Source organism: Aphelocoma coerulescens, chromosome 4 (assembly GCF_041296385.1).
Source record: "Aphelocoma coerulescens isolate FSJ_1873_10779 chromosome 4, UR_Acoe_1.0, whole genome shotgun sequence".
NCBI lineage: Eukaryota > Metazoa > Chordata > Aves > Passeriformes > Corvidae > Aphelocoma > Aphelocoma coerulescens.
In genome coordinates, this window is record NC_091017.1 from 76,496,952 (window position 1) to 76,516,905 (window position 19,954).

General features: G+C 47.3%; 1 protein-coding gene across 1 annotated transcript in view; it reads right to left on the bottom strand.

The window, feature by feature from the left end:
* SMOX (spermine oxidase) overlaps window positions 1–13,299 on the bottom strand; it is a 50,531-nt gene extending 37,232 nt beyond the window's left edge. Inside the window, exon 1 of the mRNA XM_069014756.1 lies at window positions 13,138–13,299. The gene's annotated coding sequence lies outside the window, so the exon portion shown is untranslated. The remainder of the gene's footprint in view (window positions 1–13,137) is intronic.
* Window positions 13,300–19,954: the final 6,655 nt, after the last annotated feature.

A 19,954-nucleotide genomic window follows, 5' to 3' on the forward strand; every position in this document is an offset into this window, starting at 1 on the left:
TCCAGACATCAGATCTTCTATGACTTAAGCTCAGGAAATTTAAAGTAGTGCTTAAAGACCCTAATGAAGACCTAGAGCGACACAATCCTACAGTGGCTCCTTCTACAACAAGAGCTCATCCAGACTCTGCAGCGTCACAAATTTCACCTCCTCATTTTTTCCTGAAAAAACCACATTTTTAAAGCTTTCCAGAAAGAACACACTAGAGACCAACCAAGGAGGTGTTCTACTTTTGATTCCTGCCTGTCTGGGTGTGGGTTTGATCTGCAGCAGGCAGAAGCCAGACAGGACCACCCTATCTTGGTTATCTTGGGTTTGAGAAACAATCCTGCAACTGCTGGGCATGTCTAAATATTGCCCATGCAGGCGGAAGAAAACAACTCATGCCATTATTTTTGTCCAGATAAAGAGGGGGAAAAATGCTACTGACAGTTTAATATGCACATTTATTTCTAAATTCCCTTATCAACTGCATATGACAGAGCATTCTTCACCCTTTAATAAGTACAGGTTGAAGTCAAGCTTGACTTGAATCTGATGATGGATTGAGTCCACATCAATATCCAGCAGATTTTGATGGGAGATAAAGGCAGTATTGGTGTCTACTGCTACAGAAAACATGCTATCAACACATCCAACACTTTGGGGAGACCATCTGTAGCAGTCCACTCTCCTTCATTTCTTCTGGATGCCTCCAACTGCAGCATGACCCAGGCATGAGCAACAGAAAGGAAGAGTTACCTGCAGCTACCCCCCACCAGTGCCTCAGAGGGACTATGTAGGGAAAACAAGGACACAGACACTCTCCAGAGCCTGTCCCAGGAATGTGGTTGCTGAGATGTGAGCTGCCCTTTGGAAAAAATGCAATTTTTCCCTGCTAAACATGCTTTTAGTCTAGGTACTAGATCAGGTGTGGCTTAACTCTAAAAATTCTTCTGCATTCAATCACTATTCTTTAGTTCATCCATTTGGGGGTTCATCTACACCAAAATGGACCAAACACCCCACAATGCTTTCCCTTCACCCAAAATAAAAGTGAATTAGAGGTTCTGTTTTTAAATAACATTTTCCACGGGAAAGTCAGCATGCTTTAAATTCACAGTACAGCAGAATAGTTTCCTCACCCAGACAAGTGCCTCGCTCTTAACCCTTGCTGGTCACAAACACAGATGTCAGGACAAAGCAGCAGAGAATCCTCTGCACATCCCATACAAACAAACCATGAGGGGCTTTGCAGAGCTGGGAATGAGCTGCTCAGTGATAAACACACTTAATGGAGTTTACATTTGCCTAAGACACTTACAGATTAAGAGGCTGGCTCCTGTCTTTTCTGCCAGCTACAGGCAGATGCTGGACAGCACAAGGTGAAGATTCATATGAGATTAAGCAAGAAATAAATAAAAAGCTGGAGGCACCTCACACAAGATACAGGGCCAAAAGTTGGGCTCAACTTGAGGTTTCTGTAAAAAGCCTCCCTCAGTCCCAAGGGAATCCAGTAAATACATGGAGAGGACACAGTTCACATAGTCACTCTCCATTACCTTGAAAGATCCCCTTGGTAGATGTATCTTTTGCACCCAGAAATGTCCCTTGCAGATACCTTCTCCTGAGAATAGAACAGGTGGTGACAACTCATGTAATGTGCTCATATCCACATCTTCTACAAGAATCTGACTTAAGTTTCATTGCACTTTTGGAAAGAGGCAACCCACTCCAAAAGTTTAAAACTGGGTAACTGCAGTAACTGCATCTTCTCAGGGAAGAAAGTGTAGAGTATTTAATAATCAAATAGCTTCTCCTCTCCATGTACAGAACTGTGGAAGCTTTCTGATCCTATCCACCGTGCATCTGCATGCACTAGAAACAAGCTTTAGGACCAGGAACATGCTGCAAAGTCCAGGTGTCACACAAACACCCAGGATGCTTCTCTCTGTCCTATCATGTTGGATTTAAAAACAGGGATTAAGTTGCACCACATTTTATTAAAAAGAAATTCGAAAGAGATTTAACTACTAGAAGAAGTGTGCTTTTGAAGGTGAAGTTGCCTGGCCAACATGGGTGAAGTCTGAAAATGCTGTAACTCTGCTCTGGGTATTGATGTAAATGCTGCAGACACACAGAGCCTCTGCCTCAGTTACTGGGACTGAAGTGACAGGGACACAGCCCCATATTGACACCCCTGCCTCACTGTGCATCATCTTCTTGTGCCCATTTGTCACCGAGCACATCTTCCCCTCCCTGCTCCAGAGCAGATTAAGCTTAATACACTTATGCAGTTGTGAAGTGTCCTGCCTGTTATCCAATTAGGCAGCTAACGAGATCTGAGTAACAGCACGTAGGCACTGATAACTGCTGCCTGATATCAGTACAGATTAGACACGTTCTTTGTGTTCCCAGCCCGTGCAGAAGAAGGGCTGGGATTCGTTCAAAGGCTGCTCCGAAGACTGGATTCAGGTAATTGTTTAATTTTGTTTGGGATCCATAAACACATCGCGTTTGTTTCCTCTTGATCTCCTGGAGCTGTCGTGTCACAACTGTCCCGTTACAAAACTCCTGATCAGTCTGGTGTGAGTTGCTCAGTTGAACTTTCACTGTGGACAGGGGCAGGTCTCATCACCTTTAAGGTCCCTTCTGGCATCAGAAATCTTTGGAGCAATAGAGGATCTGTGCATCACCAGGAAAAAATGTACAGGATTGATAAGGAGATGCAGAAATGCAATCTTTATTAGATCTGATGCTGTTCCACATAACATTCCCATAAGATTCACCTAAGGAAACATGAATTAGATGTAATCACCATAAAATGGCTGCACGACAACATCCTTCTCTGAGCATAATTATCAAGGGTTTCTTATCTAATTGGGAAGGGCACTGGAAAGCGGGTCCAGCCAGGCATAAGAGCTGTGCAATATTTTCATTACCAGTCTGGATGACAGACTGGAATGTATGGCCATAAACCCAACAGATGATTCAGCTGGGAGGATTTGCAAGCACCACAGTGCAAAAATTTCAATTTCTAAATTATCTTCATGCACTGGTCCAACATCAACAACAGGAAATAATTAAGGAAGAGAAGCCAAAGATACAAAAACAGGGAACAATTCCCTATTCAGCAACTTTCCAGAGAAGACTCTTAGAGGGTTGAGGTAAAATGGTGAGGTTCAACAATGTCCAACAGGTGCATGAAGGCAAAGCCCAAGGGATGAGCCCTGAAAAGCACTCAGCTATGCCTTGCAAAGTCCTGCCCTGAGCTGCTCACTGCCATGCTTTTTGGAACAGCAGACCTGAGAGAACCTTGTGGAGAACAACAAAAATAAAAATCACCAGGTGTGAGATTAAACTGGATTCATTTAAACCAGAAAGGTTCCTAAGAACAGACTAGTCCACGCAAGCAAGCAGGACACAGCCTGAGGGGAGACCTCTCCTTCCAAATCCAGCAGGAAAATTCAGAGTTTGGCTCCCCTCACTTTAACCCTCTCACTTTAACCTCTGTTTGAAAACAAGATAATGGCCATCAGTGTGGGTGGAAAGGAGTCCAGGGCTTATCAACATACAAAAATGGGGAGATACCAATTGGATGGGTGAAACACACACCTTTAAACTGTCAGAGGGCAGGGTTAGATTGGATATTGGGAAGAAATCCTTCCCTTTGAGGGTGGGGAGGCCCTGGCACAGGGTGCCCAGAGAAGCTGTGGCTGCCCCTGGCTCCCTGGAAGTGTCCAAGGCCAGCTTGGATGGTGCTTGGAGCAACCTGGGCTAGTGGGAGGGCTACACCCTGCCCATAGCAAGGGGTGTAATGAGATGGTCTTTATGGTCCCTTCCAACCCAAACCATTCTGTGATTCCATGACTCTGTGGTTCAAATTTGCTTGGAGCACTGAGCTGGAAAGGCAGCAGCCAACAGACTGGAACACCTGATGTGAGAAGGGAATGAGGGAATGGGGGTTGTTGAACTTGGAGAAGAAATGGTGGTTAGTGGGGGATTCAGTTACTCTCTTCAGCTGCTTAACTGGGGTTTACTGAGCAGATGGAGCCAGACTGGATGGCAGAAACAAAAGGACAGGAAACAATGGGAATGACTGACAGCGAAGGAAACACTGCTCAGACAGAAGGAAAATATTCCTCACCACAAGAGCATTAAGCACAGCATCAACCTGCCACTCTTGACTAAAAAATGTCCAAAAAAGTTCACAAGAAACCTACCTTTGATCCTGGCCCTGTCTGGAGCAGGAGGTCAGATAAGAGAGCTTCAAATCTCCTGTGCCACTCCACTTACTCTTCAGTTCTAAGAAATCTTTATCAAGGAACACTAGAAAAGTGATTTTGCCCAAGAGCCTACATCACTCTACACCTGTTCCATGCTAACAAGTACTTCAGACTCTCAAGCTGTCAATAAAATACCTTCCACATGACTAAAGATCCCAGTACCTGCAATTGACAGAGAAAAAAAAGTGAGGAATGAAACACCAGAGCTTTCACTTCAATTGGAAAGAGAACAAGAGAAACTGGGGACTCACATTACACAAGTTATCATACCAAAGCTCTGCAAGAAAACTGAGGAATTCAAAGATACATACTGATGGCTCAAACAACAAAAACCAGACTGCTCCTCCCTACCTGCTCTTCCCACAGCAATAAACACGAGTCAGTGCCAAAAGACCTGTCCAGACCAGCCTTCATTTTGGTGAGAGCTTCTTCAGTTGTCTCAGGACAAAGGCTCTCTGTATGCAGACAAACCTTTCGCACACACTTCCTGCTCTCTCTCACAGGAAGGTATAACAGGTGTTAATAGATCCAGAGAAAATGCCTGCACAATACACACAGGCAAGGGGGTCTTTTTTCCCCAAAAAATAAAGTGAAGGAGCTTACCTTAGCAAATAATGCTTCTAGTGCTGATCTGTTTTCTGTCATGTTTTATATTTGAGTGCTACCTCTCAGAATAATCTTCACATCCACTTTTTACCAACTTTAGAAATGCATGAATAACTGAATCCTTCAGGGGAACAAAGGGACAGGAGGTACAAAACCAGATGCACAGGGTGTAATCACAGCAGGGAGGGAGAAGGGAAGGTCACTCCTGAGCTACAGCCGGCAGGTCAGAGCAGGAAAGCACAATGGCTGAGCTGTAATTGAGCTAATCATGGGGAAAGCCTCAGTCAGGGCAGCTGGCAAGGACTTACTTCACCTTACAGCAGGGAGGAATTATTCTGGAACAGTCAGAGATCCAGAATACATCCCTGTGGAAAATACAGCACTTGAGCAAGAAGAGCACATGCTTTGTTTTTATAGTGGGTAGAGAGACAAAGCCATAACAAAACCTTCCGTGACAAAACACATTATTGGTGCTCTGTCCAAAACTAAAATGCACCCATCACACCCCAGAAGTCTACATGAGAGTCACAAATTGGCGTTTGCTGGCTCAGTATAGGCAGGTATCAGACAGAGCACTCCAGGCAAATTTTGGGCCCTGCAGCTCAAGGAAGACACAGCCCAGAAATTCCCAAAGGCAGCTCCAGAGGACTGAACAGCTCACTCTGTACAGTAACAAAAGGGCAAGAGGGCAGCAATTCTCAACTGCAGCACAAGAAATCAAAGTCAGAAACTAGGAAAATCTTGGTATTGGCAAGAACAATGAAGGACTTTCAAGGATCACCCAGGGAGGATGAGGAAAGTCCACCACTGGAGGCTCTTAACTGTGTTGGACAAACATCTGCTGGGAAAGTTTAGACAGATCTGACCCAGCCTTGGGGCAGGAGGTCAGATTAGACAACTTAAAGTCCCTTCTGGCCCTGCTGCTCTTTGCTTGTAACAGAAATATGACAACAGAACACGTCAGCAGCAGCCCCAGAGCAAGCAAGCCTCCCTAACATTTCCATCATACACTGAAACACTGTAAGGTCCCATGTGCAGCAGCTGCCTGGTCCCACACGGCACCTTCTCCCTCCATTCCTGGAGGAGCATTACAGGGAGAATACAAAGAGCTGGACTTGAACAGGCACGGGAGCAGGAGCTCCCCAGCACAGCCTTCCCAACAACAGAGCCCCTCTCACATCCCACAGCCTGGGGACAGTTACTAACAGGAGCCCATCCCCACCCTCCCTCCCATTTGCCTCCTTCCCATCTCACTCTGCAGTCAGAGCAGTTCTCTATTTTTTCTCTTCAAGCATTTCTTCTGTTCCTCCCTGGAATATTTCCATGTGTAAGATCTTCAGGACTGGATCCCTGCCCACCACACAGCCCTGGATCCCACCCCAAGGGAAGCAGGGGACAAAAAGGGTAATGACCCGGTGCTTCACTCCAAAGCCCGCGGTCACACTCAGCCCTTTGTAAAGTTCTCTCAAAGCCCAAACAGAGACACCAGATGCCATCATGACACTGGAGCAATGGTGTGAGCTCCCCACGAGTAGAAAAGGACATTTAATTTAGTCTGCTGCAAGGACTTTATGCTCCTGCAAGCATTAATGAATGGCACAAAGTGTCCCACGGGATCAGAACATGCAAGCAGCAGAGTGTAAACTGCAAACTCCCAAGTACCAACCTTTATCTCAGGGTTAAAGCTTGACCTATCACAAGGGATTTTAAGAATTTTTGCTTCCTCATGTGCCCCCCCCACACTCTTGGCTCATTCTTGAAAACCCAGTCAACCTCCAAGCTCTGTCGTGTCCGTCTGTGGAACAGCAAGGGGGCAAGATGACAGAAGTGGTCCCAGGGAGAAATACTCATACGTGTGTGTGTTTGTGAGCACATCCCAGCTTACCCACACCATGTGTGTGTGTTTGTCAGTACACCCTGGCACATCTGAGGGCACCGTTATGCAATCCCAGAAAACTTAGGTCCCAGATTGCACTCTCCTTAAAGGGCAGCCCTGACTGTCCGTGTAGTGCTGACAGCAGCAGTCACAGGACGGGCCAGGGATTGGATCCAGCTGAAAAATAACCCCATAAAAATAATACTTTTCTGCCAGGTGTGTGAGCTCCCTGACCAAGATGTCGCACTCACAGTCACAACAGAACGTGCACAAGAATAGGATGACCCCTCTTCCTCGAAATAGCATCTTAAATCTGTGTAAGTCACCCATCAGCCTGTGCTGGTAAAGTTATGCAAGAGAGGAAACAAGCAGTCGGAGACAGGACAGCTCAGAGAAAACATCTCAGGGCAGTTCCACTCCTGAAGCCAGGCTCTTGCAAAACAACCCTCGTGCCAGCTTGCCAGGCTTTCCCAAAGGGTCTGTGAGCTTCAGGAGTTCAACTAAAGGATTACCAGGCACATCTTCCTGGCAGAGTCCTCTGGGATCACAACGGTGACTGATTCCGAAAAAGAAAATCCTGTTAGAAGAAGACTAGAGATCAAAGCAGGAGGTTACATTTCTATCCTGGAACACGCATCCCATGGGACAGGAGAATTTTTAATTCAGTTTCAGACTAAAAGCCTGTCCAACAGAAAATCAGGTGAGCACACTTGAACGTTGCACCTGTGCAACCTCTTTGGGAGAAAATCCATTCCCCACCTGCCCTGAAAAATTAATTTAACTGAACCAACTCTTATAATGGAAAAGAAACTCCTCCTTTCCTAGTCAATTCCCAGTCTAGGGACAGGCCAGGACCACCTGCTTTGCTTAGCACAAGGCATCTTCTGCCTTCATCAAGCTCAAGGGAGCTTGAGTAGTTCACAACACAAATGATCCAAAACCAACATGTTTTTATTTTCCCTCCTTCTCAAAGTGTGCAAACATCACCACATCCTGTCCAGTATTTCAGTCATTCCAAGCATGCCAGCAACCTACACTGTTCCATACCACTCAGCTCAATCCAGAGGACACACTTAAGGAAAATCTGGCATTATGCAGAATAATGAATGGTGAAGAAATGAATAACTAAGTATCCATTCTTCAAAAGTTATCTACATCCATTTAGTTTTCTACTTCATCAGCCAGGAAAACAAATATTTTCTTATTTCTTGAAAGGTAGTTCCTGCCTTTGAACTCAGTAAGTACACACACACACAACAGAAAGTAGAATTAAATGAACTTTTCAAGCCATTATAAAGGCTTTGCAGCCCTTAAAAGACCTATTGGATAAAAGAAATGAAAGTTACCAAATGAAAAATTCCCCACAAGCTGAAATTGTCTGGGTTTACGTCACTTCAGCTCTTTGGGCTCACCACAGCTGAGATCTCCTCACTCACAGCCCCTCCATTTCTGGCACTGATCTGTTCTGTGGCCCCCAATGCTCCCTCCATCCTTCTACTCCAGGAAGTGAGACAAAAGTGGTCTCAGAGCATGATGTGGAAAACTGCCCCAAAGAGGGAATACCCAACAACAACCCTGTGTAAATCACTACTCTGGGGCTGCAAAATCTGTTTCCCTCAGACCCAGCAAGCTGCCAGCCACCATCATTTGGAATCAGAGAGCACCAACAATAAGTGCCTTGTTTAACTGAGACTTAAAGCAGGGCCTGGCAGCAGAGAACTACCCGGGAATAGCTCAGGGATCAAACTCCAGCAGAAAAAGCAGGGAGGGGCTTTTTGACCCCCCTTGCATTACATTCCTGCTGATGAGCTCATCACCTTCAGAGCAACCCAGGCCTTTCCCAGAGCCAAACCACTCCCTGGTGCAACCTTACGAGCTCCCTTCCATCCCATCCTTGCAACCTCACAGCCCTGGCCCCAAGATGTCACAAAACAAAAACTTCAAGTTGCCATGAAAAATAACACCAAAACTGCACTTAAAAACAAGGGCATGATTAAAATTCACCAAACACCACCATATTTACTGCATTTAAATATGTCCAGAGGAAAAGGTCACCAGAATATAGAGCACAGCAAACGTCCCTGTCATGCTGCTGTCGGTCTCAGACAGCAAATACATTGTTATAAAAACCCCGTGTGCTGTGTTATCCACAGCTCAGGGCTGCTGGCTGAATCACAGACTGGTTTGGGTTGGAAGGGACAGAAAACTTACCATCTTGTTCCACTCATCTCCCATGGGCAGGGACACCTTCCACCATCCCAAGTTGCTCCAAGCCCTGTCCAACCTGGCCTTGGACACTTCCTGGGATGAGGCAGCCACAGCTTCTGTGCCAGGCCCACATCACCCTCTGAGTAAAGAACTTCTTCCTAGTATCTTATCTAAAAGTCCCCTCTGGCAGTGGGAAGCCATTCCCCCTTGTCCTGTCACTCCAGGCTCTTATCCAAAATCCTCTCCAGCTCTGTTGGAGCCCCCTTAGGTGCTGGAAGGTGGTCAAAGGCATTCCCAGAGCTTTCTCTTCTCCAGGAGGACACCCCCAGCTCTCTCAGCCACCCACCTGCAGAGTTCCTCCATCCTGCAGCCCAGCTCTATCCCAGGGTCCCTCAAGGGCACTGGCTCTTGTGCAAACACAAGAACAGCACCTCAGACTAAGGTTCCTCCAAAGCCACTCTCCAGAGCAGAGCCCCACACCACGTGAAACACCTGCAGCACAGCACTGTGCTCCCCAGGTGCCACCACACCCATGGTGGTAACCGGAGTCGCCACGAAGATTTATTTTCCAAGTGGTTCATATTCCCACTCATGGTATTTCTGGAACACTTTCTTAAAACAAAAAGAAACCACTGGAATATTAGATTTTAAAAAAGGGGAAAAAAAAAAATTGCAACCAATTTCCACGGTGGCTCCTGTAAACTCAAGATTTATTACTGTGCACACACCCACGTGCCCTCAACACCGAGCATGGAATGCTCAGACACAGCGAAACCAACACATCAACAGAGCCAATGAAAACGGGACACAAAATCAAGGTGGCTGAAAATTTTCATGTTCCCTCAACAGGAAGATCACAAAGATGATAACACAGTCTGGAAATGCTACAAAGGTGGTTTTGAGGTGTCATTTGTTAAACTATTTGTGTCTTAGGATTCAGTAATTTGATTCATTTGTTTGTATTTGGAGGTTTTTTGTGGTGATGCTTCCATTCCCATGGTGGGTTACTCACATTATTCTGTGCTTGGATTAGTTTTTGCACGCAAGCAGAGCAGGACAGATCCCTAAGCCACATCTTAAAGCCAGAGGTTTAGGCTCTCCAGAGAAAGAAGAGTTCAAATCCATTCTTCACCCACATCAGCTCCAAGAGGCAATCGTTACAGCTCTTTTATTTATTATTTACCACTCTGACACAATGTTTTAGCTCACCAACAGAACCAAAAAAAATAAGTTATTTAATTTCCATAGACGACTTCATTAACTTCTGGAGAGGACTAGTGTTTGTGGCCTGTGGGAAAGGGTATTTCTACATTTTTCCATTTTCTGGTCTGTTAATTACAATTACTGAGAGAAGGAGACAGCGGTGAGATTTGTGAAACACAGCAGGCTGCATTTTAATATTTGTAAAAAGAACAGAGAAAATAATATCTCTTTTTTGTATAACCCAATCATACAAAGTAAATCCACATACTCAGCATCACAATTTTCCTTAGACACTCACCTGGGCCAGCAGGAATTTAGTTGGAGAACCTCAGATTTGATTAGAAGGGATTACTTTTCAGTGAGATGATGGGAACAGAAAACATGAAATGATGGAAAGGGTGTTGAGAGACAAGCAGATACACTCCTGAAGCTGGCAGCAGGATGCAGGAATACTCCCCCAGGCTTCTGAGGCAGAGGTGGGCAGGGGTCTGATAACTTTTGAGGATGGAAGAATGAGAAAAACCCAAATTACATTACTTGGCTAAGGTGGAGGTCAGTAAAAGCACCATCACACCTCTTAGACGCTGTAGGGAGCCCCGAAGCCACCAAGTCTCCTGTTTGTAAGGAATGTTAACAATCTGACAGAGCTCTCCAAACTGTACCACAACCCACCAGGGCCACCAAGTCAACTGAGATTCCTCCATCCCAGGAAAACACTGGGTTTCAGAGATGCCACAGCTAACTCGTGACAGCACTCAGGCACTTTTTGGTGGGGGAGATACAACAGGAGCAAGCCCCTCCAGCTCAAACCAGAGAGACAACCACGAGTGCTTGCAGCAGGGCCGAGGACATAGGATCCCAGGTCCGAGGACACAGGATCCCAGGCCACATGCAGTGTGTTTGTGGTGTTCCAGCCACACACTCCAGCATTCCAGGGAAGCATGGCACAAAGTGGAACAGCTCCAGAGCCAGTGTTCCACGAGCCAAAGGATGGAAGGGGATAAAGAAAGGACTGCAGCACCCAACAGCAGCCAGCATTTTCAGGACTTCAAAGTGTCAGACCTCTACACCCCTCTTCACACACAGCTTAGTCAAAATACCAGCTGGATGCTGCTCCAAACTCAAAGATGTCCAGGTAAACATTTGACCAGCCACACAATTATTTGGATCCAGGCACTGAGTCAGACTCAAGCCTGTTGGATTTTTGCCAGCTCAGTAGTCATCCAAATAGGCTTCCTAGTCCAGCTACCCACTCCACAACAGCGGCACGAGGGAAAGGCAGTGCTGCTTTACTTTAAGAGGCAAAGCCAGCTGAAACCACAGAGTTTGCTATTCCCTAAAAAACACAGTACATCTGTTCCACAGCAGTGCCATAAAAGATTAGTAAGTGCTGGCCTAACAATCTGGAAAGGGAAAAGGACCTAGGAGAGCAAAGTGTTATCACTAAGTCAATAAAACAACATCTGTAAAGGACAGAGAACATAACAGCATTCTTGTGCAACACACAGAAATGCTCCTGGGCTGATTTCTTGTTCTCCACTAAACCTGTCTGGTAACTCTGGGAACAGGACTGCATCGTACAGACTATGGGAAAAGTGGATCAACAGGGTGAGCTAAGGACAGGGCTCTGGGCTCGACTTTGTTTGTGTAGGATCACAGAGTGGATGTGTGTTAGCCGATACATATGGTTTCACTTTTATGTAAAGCTCGTGTTTACATCTACTATATCAGGCCAATTACAGCTGGTCCCAGCACTAGGTTTGAGACAGCATGTCTATTAATCCACAGAAAGCATTTTTTGGGATGAGCAGAGCAAGGATGCAGCAGAGCACCTCTGCGTCTGGGGCTGAGGATGTAAATAAAAGCTTCGTTTTGGGGTCAGGTTTGCTAACTGACAATTGGCTTTATGCATTTCACTACCCGGCATCTAGCACTAATCCCTCATCTATCACACCGATCTCAAAGACGGAGCAATTCCGAAGGAGTCAATGGATTCGACTGAAAACACCAGATCGGTGTGAACCGCCAAGCCCCCGGTATTGTAACAGCTTTGTATAAACAAGAAAACACCAGATACACAAACAAGCTGCGAGTGAGTCTTCACGGCTCGTCATTCACATCCCCACTTAACCTCTTCTCGTCGTGTCATCACCGGGAATGCCGAGGCGGGGAATGCGGAGGCACGCGCGGACCCGTGTCACATGCGGGAGATACACTGACATCAACACACGGAGGGGAAAAAAACACCCCATCCACCCCAAAATTCCAGCACAACCATGAGTGTCCTGCCCTTAGCCGAGAGAGCGATCCTTTCTCCCACCGTCCCCAAAAGCAGCGGCAGGGATGACACCTGCTCTGCACCTGGGTTGGGGTGTCAAGGGACCGAGGAATGAGGGTCAGCAAATTCCTGGGGTGGTTTGGGGTGTGTGGGATGGGGCACAGGGAACGTCCCCTGGAGAGGCTTGGGGAGGTGGGATTGTGGGATGGGGCCCGGAGAACGGCCCCTCAGGGTGGTGTGTGTGGGATGGGGCACAGGGCTGGTTCCTCCGGGATCGTGTGTGGGATGGGGCACCGGGCTGAACCCTCAGGGTGGTGTTTGGGATGGGGCACAGGAAACGGCCCCTCGGGCAGGTGTATGGGACGGGGCACAGGGAAGGACCCCGGAATGGTTCGGGGAGGTGGGTGTGTGCGATGGGGCACTGGGAACGGCCCCCCGGGCAGGTGTGTGGGACGGGGCACCGGGAACGGCCCCTAGAGCAGCTTAGTGAGGTGGGTGTGTGGGACGGGTCCCGGCTCTGCACCCTCAGACAAAGCCCCCCGCCCTCTCCCCGGGCCCCTCGGGCGCTGCGTGCGGGGACCGAGCCTGGCAGCCCCGCCGAGGCGGCACCGGCCCTCCCGCCGCAGGTGCCGGCTGAGGGGGCCGAGGGGACCCTGCGAGGGGACCCTGCGAGGGGACCGGGGCCGCCGCCCGCCGCGTACCTCTCTGTGCGGTGCCGGAGGGGACTGTCGGGGTCGGGGCGCCCGCCCGGCTCTCGCCTCGCTGCCTCCCGCGGCTGAGCGGCTCCCGGCGCGGCTGAGCGGCGGCTGCGGGCACTGCGGGCCGAGAACCAGCGCCGGCCTGTTTTCCAGCCGCCTCCCCTGCGGCCCGCCCCGGCTCCGCCTCGAGCATCCCCCGCCTCCGCCTCCTCCTCTTTCCCCTTCTCCGCCTCCGCCTCCTTCGCCGCTTCCTCCGCCCCGCTCGTGGTCTTGTGCGGCTTGAACGTGAAACTCTATGGCTGTGTTTCACCTGTTTGGTGAAAGAAGCACATTAAACCTCATTTCCTTCCTAAGCGGGACGGGTCTTTTTCACCTTTTGCGGTTGCCGCTGTAGTTCAAGGCTGCTTTGATACCCTTGTTCCGGGGCGTTCACCAAACCACAGAGCAGACCCAGCGTGGAAAATAACTTAATTCCTGAACAATTTTTTTCCTATTCCTGTCCAGACAATGAAATTAATCTCATCAGGGTCCACCTCACAATTAAAGCCCAGCCTGTGGACCAGAAAAACACAGCCCACCACAATCCTACCCAAACACCGTCACACTTTCTTATCTCTCACCATCTGGTTTCTGCCACTCGTTGATATCAGCGTTCATGCAGTTGCACGAAGGCAGTGTGATACACTGAAAAAAAAATGTCATATAAAAAATAAAAAATAGGCGTAATTTTAAACTTTTTTCAGCTGAAACACCCTTAAAAACTAGCAAAGGATCTTCTCCAACATATATATATATAAACACTATAATATATAATGTGTATGCAATGTAAATACATGTATACATAATACATATATATACACTATATATACGATAATACACATATTTTTATACATACATATATAGATATATATATGTGTGTATACATATACTAAATGTATATTGGACACCCCATCCCTGGAAATTTTCAAGACCAGGTTGGACAAAGCTCTGAGCAACCTGGTCTAGTGGAAGGTGTCCCTGCCCATGGCAGGGGATTGGAACTGAATGATGTTTAATGTTCCTTCCAGCCCAAACCATTCTGCAATTCTGTATTTAATAAAAATAGTTTTAAATGACTCTGGGCACAGAGATTCTGCCATGGAGACGTTCTCCAAATGGAGGGGTAAGCCAAAAAAAAATCAAATTCCAGTGTCACAATCTGGGAGATGGCACTCAGAGCCCAAAAGCAGAGCAAGATGTCTCTGCTCCTTCTGAATTTGTTGCCTTTCATGCAGCTGCAGGGTAAAAGTCTCCTCTCCAAGAAGCAGCCCTGTAAACACAGGTTTTATTAAATTACAGCTTCTTTCCAAAAAAAAGTTTGTGACCAGGATTGAGCAACGTGTAACTCACGGGATGCGCGTCCACCGTGGAGCTGGAACACTCAGACATCCCGCAGCCTTCCCATTAAATGCTGGCTGAAATTGCTTTTGGATGCCTGGAGGGAAAGTCTGGAGGAAAGACTGCGCCTTGGATGGAAATCAGTCATGTCTGCACGCTGCCTTCAAGCATTTTAAGATTTTATAAAACACGCTCAGCCGCCTGCCAGAGGTTTGCACCTGCACGGCTGGGCTGAGGTTGCTGAGCCAGCCAAAACATCTGGGGAAAACAGCAAGAATAACATGGATTTGGGTTTCCCAGCTTCATCAGATATCAGACGACTGTGCAAACTTTTCAGTTTCATATATACAGTGCTTGCAGGCTGTTTTCTTCCAGACCTCGAGCTTCCCTGACTGCCCTTCACTGCTGCCATCACCACTGGACTCAAAACCCCTCAAAGCCCCTCAGAGCACCCAGATGCTGAAGCCACTGCAGTGTTTGACAATCAGTACAGGACAAGGGACAATATAAGAAGTATATAAAGCTATTAGGGAGCATCCAAAGGAACAGCATGAAATTGGGGAAGGGTCTAGAGGGAAAGCCATACAAGGAGTGGCTGAGGTCCCTTGGTTTGTTCAGCTGGAGACTGAAGAGAGACCTCACCATGGTCTGCGGCTTCCTTACACGGGGAAGTGGAGACGCAGCTCTGATCTCTGCTCTCTGTGACAGTGGCAGGACCCAAGGGAATGGCTGGAGCTGGGTCAGGTGGGGTTTAGTTGGGTATTAGGAAAAGGTTCTTCCCCCAGAGGGTGCTGGGGCACTGCCCAGGCTCCCCAGGGAATGGGCACGGCCCCGAGGCTGCCAGAGCTCCAGGAGCATTCAGACAACCCTCTTAGGCACAGGGTGGGATTGTTGAGGTGTCATGTGCCAGAGCGGCCAGAAGTTGGTCTGGTTGATCCTTGTGAATCCTTTCCAACTAAGGATATTCTATGATTCTGTGGTCACACACTGTTTGGGATGAGGTTTGTGAGCCTGCCAGCCATCAGGACAGCTGTCCCCATCCAGCACACCACAGGAGCCAGCCTGTGGCTGGTGGTGGGCTCTGCCCTCCCACCTGTGCCTCACAGCCTCAGCGTTGGGTCACCACCAAGCCTACAGATGGAAGCAGAGCTTTGCAAATTAAAGGACTTCAGGGAAATGAGCCATATCCCTGTTTTACCCAGCTATATCTGGAAAGAGAGGAATTGGCAACGAGGTTGGTTATGTTGGATGGTGAGAGCAGCCTTTCCCACCAGACCGGACAAAGTCCGAGGTGATAAGGAAATAGAGACAGTTTGATGGTCCAGCTTGGAGGTGCCTATCTGGAGAGGATGGAGGGGAAGCCAGGATTTCCTGCCTGGAGTCCTCAGCATCTCACCGAGCAGCACCTGCCCCTCAGGGCTGCCTCTAATCCAGGCTGTGTTTGTTCGGAGCCGAGGAGGAGCCACAAAGGACAGACTGGTGCCCCCCTGTTCCCACAGAGAAGCTGACCCATGAGGGATGCTTGTCATCCAGCAGCTGGGAAAGCCGGTGAGCCAATTCCTGCTGAATGGCACTTCTATTTCCTCCACAGCAAATAAACAACCGTGCTGCAGGGCTGCAGCAGCTCTGAGCTCGCTTGGCTGCAGTGTGAAGGATTTGAACTAAATCTAGAAAGCTCTGGGTATTAGGAGTCCCCTGGGCTCTACCCTCTTTCTCCAGTTTAAATTTGGCAACAGAGCCAGCCCTAAACCCTAGGAATGCTCGTGAGGCGTTTTGAGGGTACATGAAAATGCAATTACCTGTGGGAAAATAAAGCTAAAATGCCTTGCAAGCCCATGTTTAATACAATGTTCGATGCACTAAGGAAGAGGAATTGACAGATATGACTGAGGCTGGTGCCTTGTGCAGACAGTAGTCCCAAGGACATTTGATGAAATCCTAAAATCAGCACTTTTTGTGCCTTTGACATTTGTTTTCTATGAGCTCTATGAGATGTTTGTTTTGTTTATTCACACAGTCAATAAAGCATCTTCCTAGGAAGAACTCATGAAGGACAGGTTTATGAATGACATGCAGAGTGAATGGTAAAAGTCTGGAGAGCCTAACCTAAAAACTAGGGAGGAGAAAGACCTCCTTGTGCAACACACCTGAAAAGATTGCCAAGAGCTGCAATCCAGAGACATAATCGATGTGGAGAAAGAAAAATGAAAGATTGCCTGGAAGGTCTCTTTCTGGAAGGGTTTTTTGCACAACAGAATGGACAGAAATAGCTCAGGTCTCATGTCCTTCAACTTCCCTTCAGGTGGGGAAGGAATTCCAGAAAACAAATCAGGAGAGCTCATGGTGGGCACATGGAGGGTGGGAGGGGACCTGGGCACTACATGAAGCTGTACTTCTGGCCAAGGCAATCTATTGGATGGATTGATGCTGCTTTTTTTATTTTCTGCCAAGCAAAATAATGACTTAAAGCCATTAAGTGATTGTTCTCTAGATTCTTATTGACCAACATAATGCCCTATTCCTAGAACTGCCAGGTGAGATGATCATTAAGCCTAGCGTGAAGCTTTTTTTAGGGAGATAAAGTTCCATCTGTCTGAAAAAGAGAGCAGGAGTGGCAAATAAAAACAGGCAGCACAGAGTACCCCTCTGTGCTCCAAAACACCCCATTCCTGAAGTTTGGTATAAAAAGGTTTTGTCTTTTACTGTTCTCGTGGAGCATTTTTCATCCTCAGATTTTAAAATGTTGGAAAAAGTGCTGTTATCTACTTGAAGTCAGGAATCTCAGTACAAAGACACCTGATATGAGCCACAGGGTGTGCTGTGCTTCAGAGGTTGCCCACTCTTGCTGAGATTTGGCTTCGGCATTCAGAGGGTGTCTGCAGTGAAAAGGCCTCACGAGTTTGGCTCAAGTTTTTGGGGGATCCACTCACACACTGACATCTGGCAGGACCTTCATGAAGTTAAAATATAACTCAAACAGAAAATGTGCAGCTCAGAACAGGAGGGTCCTATTTTCTAACCCAGGAATCGTTGTCCTAAGGGTACCTGGGTGCTGATTTTGGCTCCTGCTCTGGGCAGGGTGACACACAGTGACAAAGCCACTTGTGCTTCCCCAAGCAGGACACCAAGTACAGTCTGAAAATGCCTGTGTTAAATAACTACAGCAACTCCAAACAGCCCAGCTGGCTTTTCCATCCTCTACACTGTTTGTTTACTGGAGACAGACTAATCCCTTTTACCTGCAAAGTAGGCAAAGCAAACTTACCATGAGGGCCCACATTTAATGCTTTATTATCTTTCCATCCGTCCGCAATACGGAATTTCCATGATTCATTCACCCACTTGAGGAACACTTGAGCAGTCAAACAAAAACATACATTCCCAGGAGAAAAACCAAACCCACGTCCGGTGCAGGAGACAGAAGCATGCTAACATAAATACAAAATCCCACCAGAAATTTTATCTGAAGCAAGGCTGAGGATCACAAGCACAACCAGGAAGGGCAGAGATCAAACAGTATCTCCTCTTGTGGGTGTTTTTCCCCTTTTCCTCACAATCCCCTGACAATAAGTCAATAAAAAATTTTACCAAGACTACAAAGGGAACCTGAAAGCCCAGTAGCCTCCCTTTGAAAGTATATTCAGGCTACAGGCAGTTTCAAACGTCACCTCAGAGAGTGTGCCCTTTGCTAAAAAAGCCTTTGTGACCTTCCAGTCATCCCAGTGTAGCTGCAGCAGTTCACAGGAATGAGTAACGATGACCTTTGCTATTCAGTCATCATTTGACAGGCTGTTCAAGTGACAGGGAGCTCTCTCATAAATATTTCCCTGTGATGATGAACAATCTGGACAAAGAACAACCACCCAGCTCACCTTTGTGGTTAGAAATAAAGCTAGTCCAGGTGAGGAGGAGAAATTCCCCTCACAGGTTTGTTCATCCTTACTCCCTCCTAGGAAGGTGATTTCCAGAATGACACTGCTCAAGCAGTAATTTCTTCTAATATCCTGAGAGCTACAGGCTTTAACACTTTCCTACATGGATTTCTGGAAGGATATAGCTGCTGAGAAAAGTATCCAATCCAACAATGGGGGGAAAATCCATGTGTCTGCAATCCTCAATAAATTGGTGTAGCAAGCACACACCCTGAAAGCTTGAAATGTGCTGCTCTGTCTGCCTTATATCTGTCAAGCTTCAAGTCCCAGATACTTATTCTCACCTCAAATTTCTCTCTACTAAATTTAAAAATCCTTCATGATTCCATTTCTGTGAGTTCTTATACCTAAAGTGCCCTTTTGGTTTCACTTGGATGAGGAAAATTGGAAATGCTTTCCCTGGATCACAGGCAGAAAGCAGGTTAAAAGGTGGCACTATCTCCTACACACACCTGTGTGCTGGCCAGGGAACAACCTGAGTCTCCACAAGTGGGAGAGCAGAACTCACCACTCTCAGCTCCCAGTTATTTTCTCCTCAAGAACTTTGTGGGTTTCTCTGTATTTAATAACCTTCTTTGGATTTTGTTTCCATGAGTTGGTCTGCTCTCCTCAGCTAAATGTTGACGATGCATCAAGGAACAGTATCAATGGCACTCCTTTGGTTTGTAGGGAGCTGGCTATTTTCGTTCATCGTAGAATCATGGACTCATGGAATGGTTTGGATTGGTAGGGACCTGAAAGATCATCCTGTTCCAATCCCACTACCATGGGCAGGGACACTTCCACAATCCCAGGGTGTTCCAAGCCCTGTCCAACCTGGCCTTGGACACTTCCAGGGATCCAGGGGCAGCCACAGCTTCTCTGGGCACCCTGTGCCAGGGCCTCACCTCCCTCACAGGGAAGGATTCCTTCCCAGTATCCCATCCATCCCTGCCCTCTGGCAGTGGGATGCCATTCCCCATTGTCCTGTCCCTCCATCCCTTGTCCCAAGTCCCTCTCCAGCTCTCCTGGAACCCCTTAAGGCACTGGAAGGGGCTCTAAGTTGTTGCTGGAGACTCCTCCAGGTGAACACCCCCAGCTCTCTCAGCCTTTTTTCATAGAAGTGCTCCAGCCCTCCATGCTCTCACGTTCTTTTATTGTGTGACAGAGTGAACAGCTGAATTCTCAGCAATTTATCACTATTTTATGCACCTCTAGCACATCCTTCACAAGTTATTCCCAGGAGATTCAGTCTTATCTCACCCAACATGCCTTCTTGTGAAAGCAGCTGTGAACATTTACACCTCTTTGTCGACAATTCAGCACAGGTTGCATGAAACCACAATCGCTTAAACTCTTCTGAACACAAAAAGAATCCAGGAAATGAAAATTTGGCAGGAGCAAAGGAAAGGGTTGAATGTGGAAATCTGGGAGAAGGCTTTCCACTGACAGCAGCGCAGCTCCTGCCTTTATCTCACAGCAGGTAGAGGAAAGCACGGTGGAAAAATGCAAACTCGTCCTGCGGGTCTTGT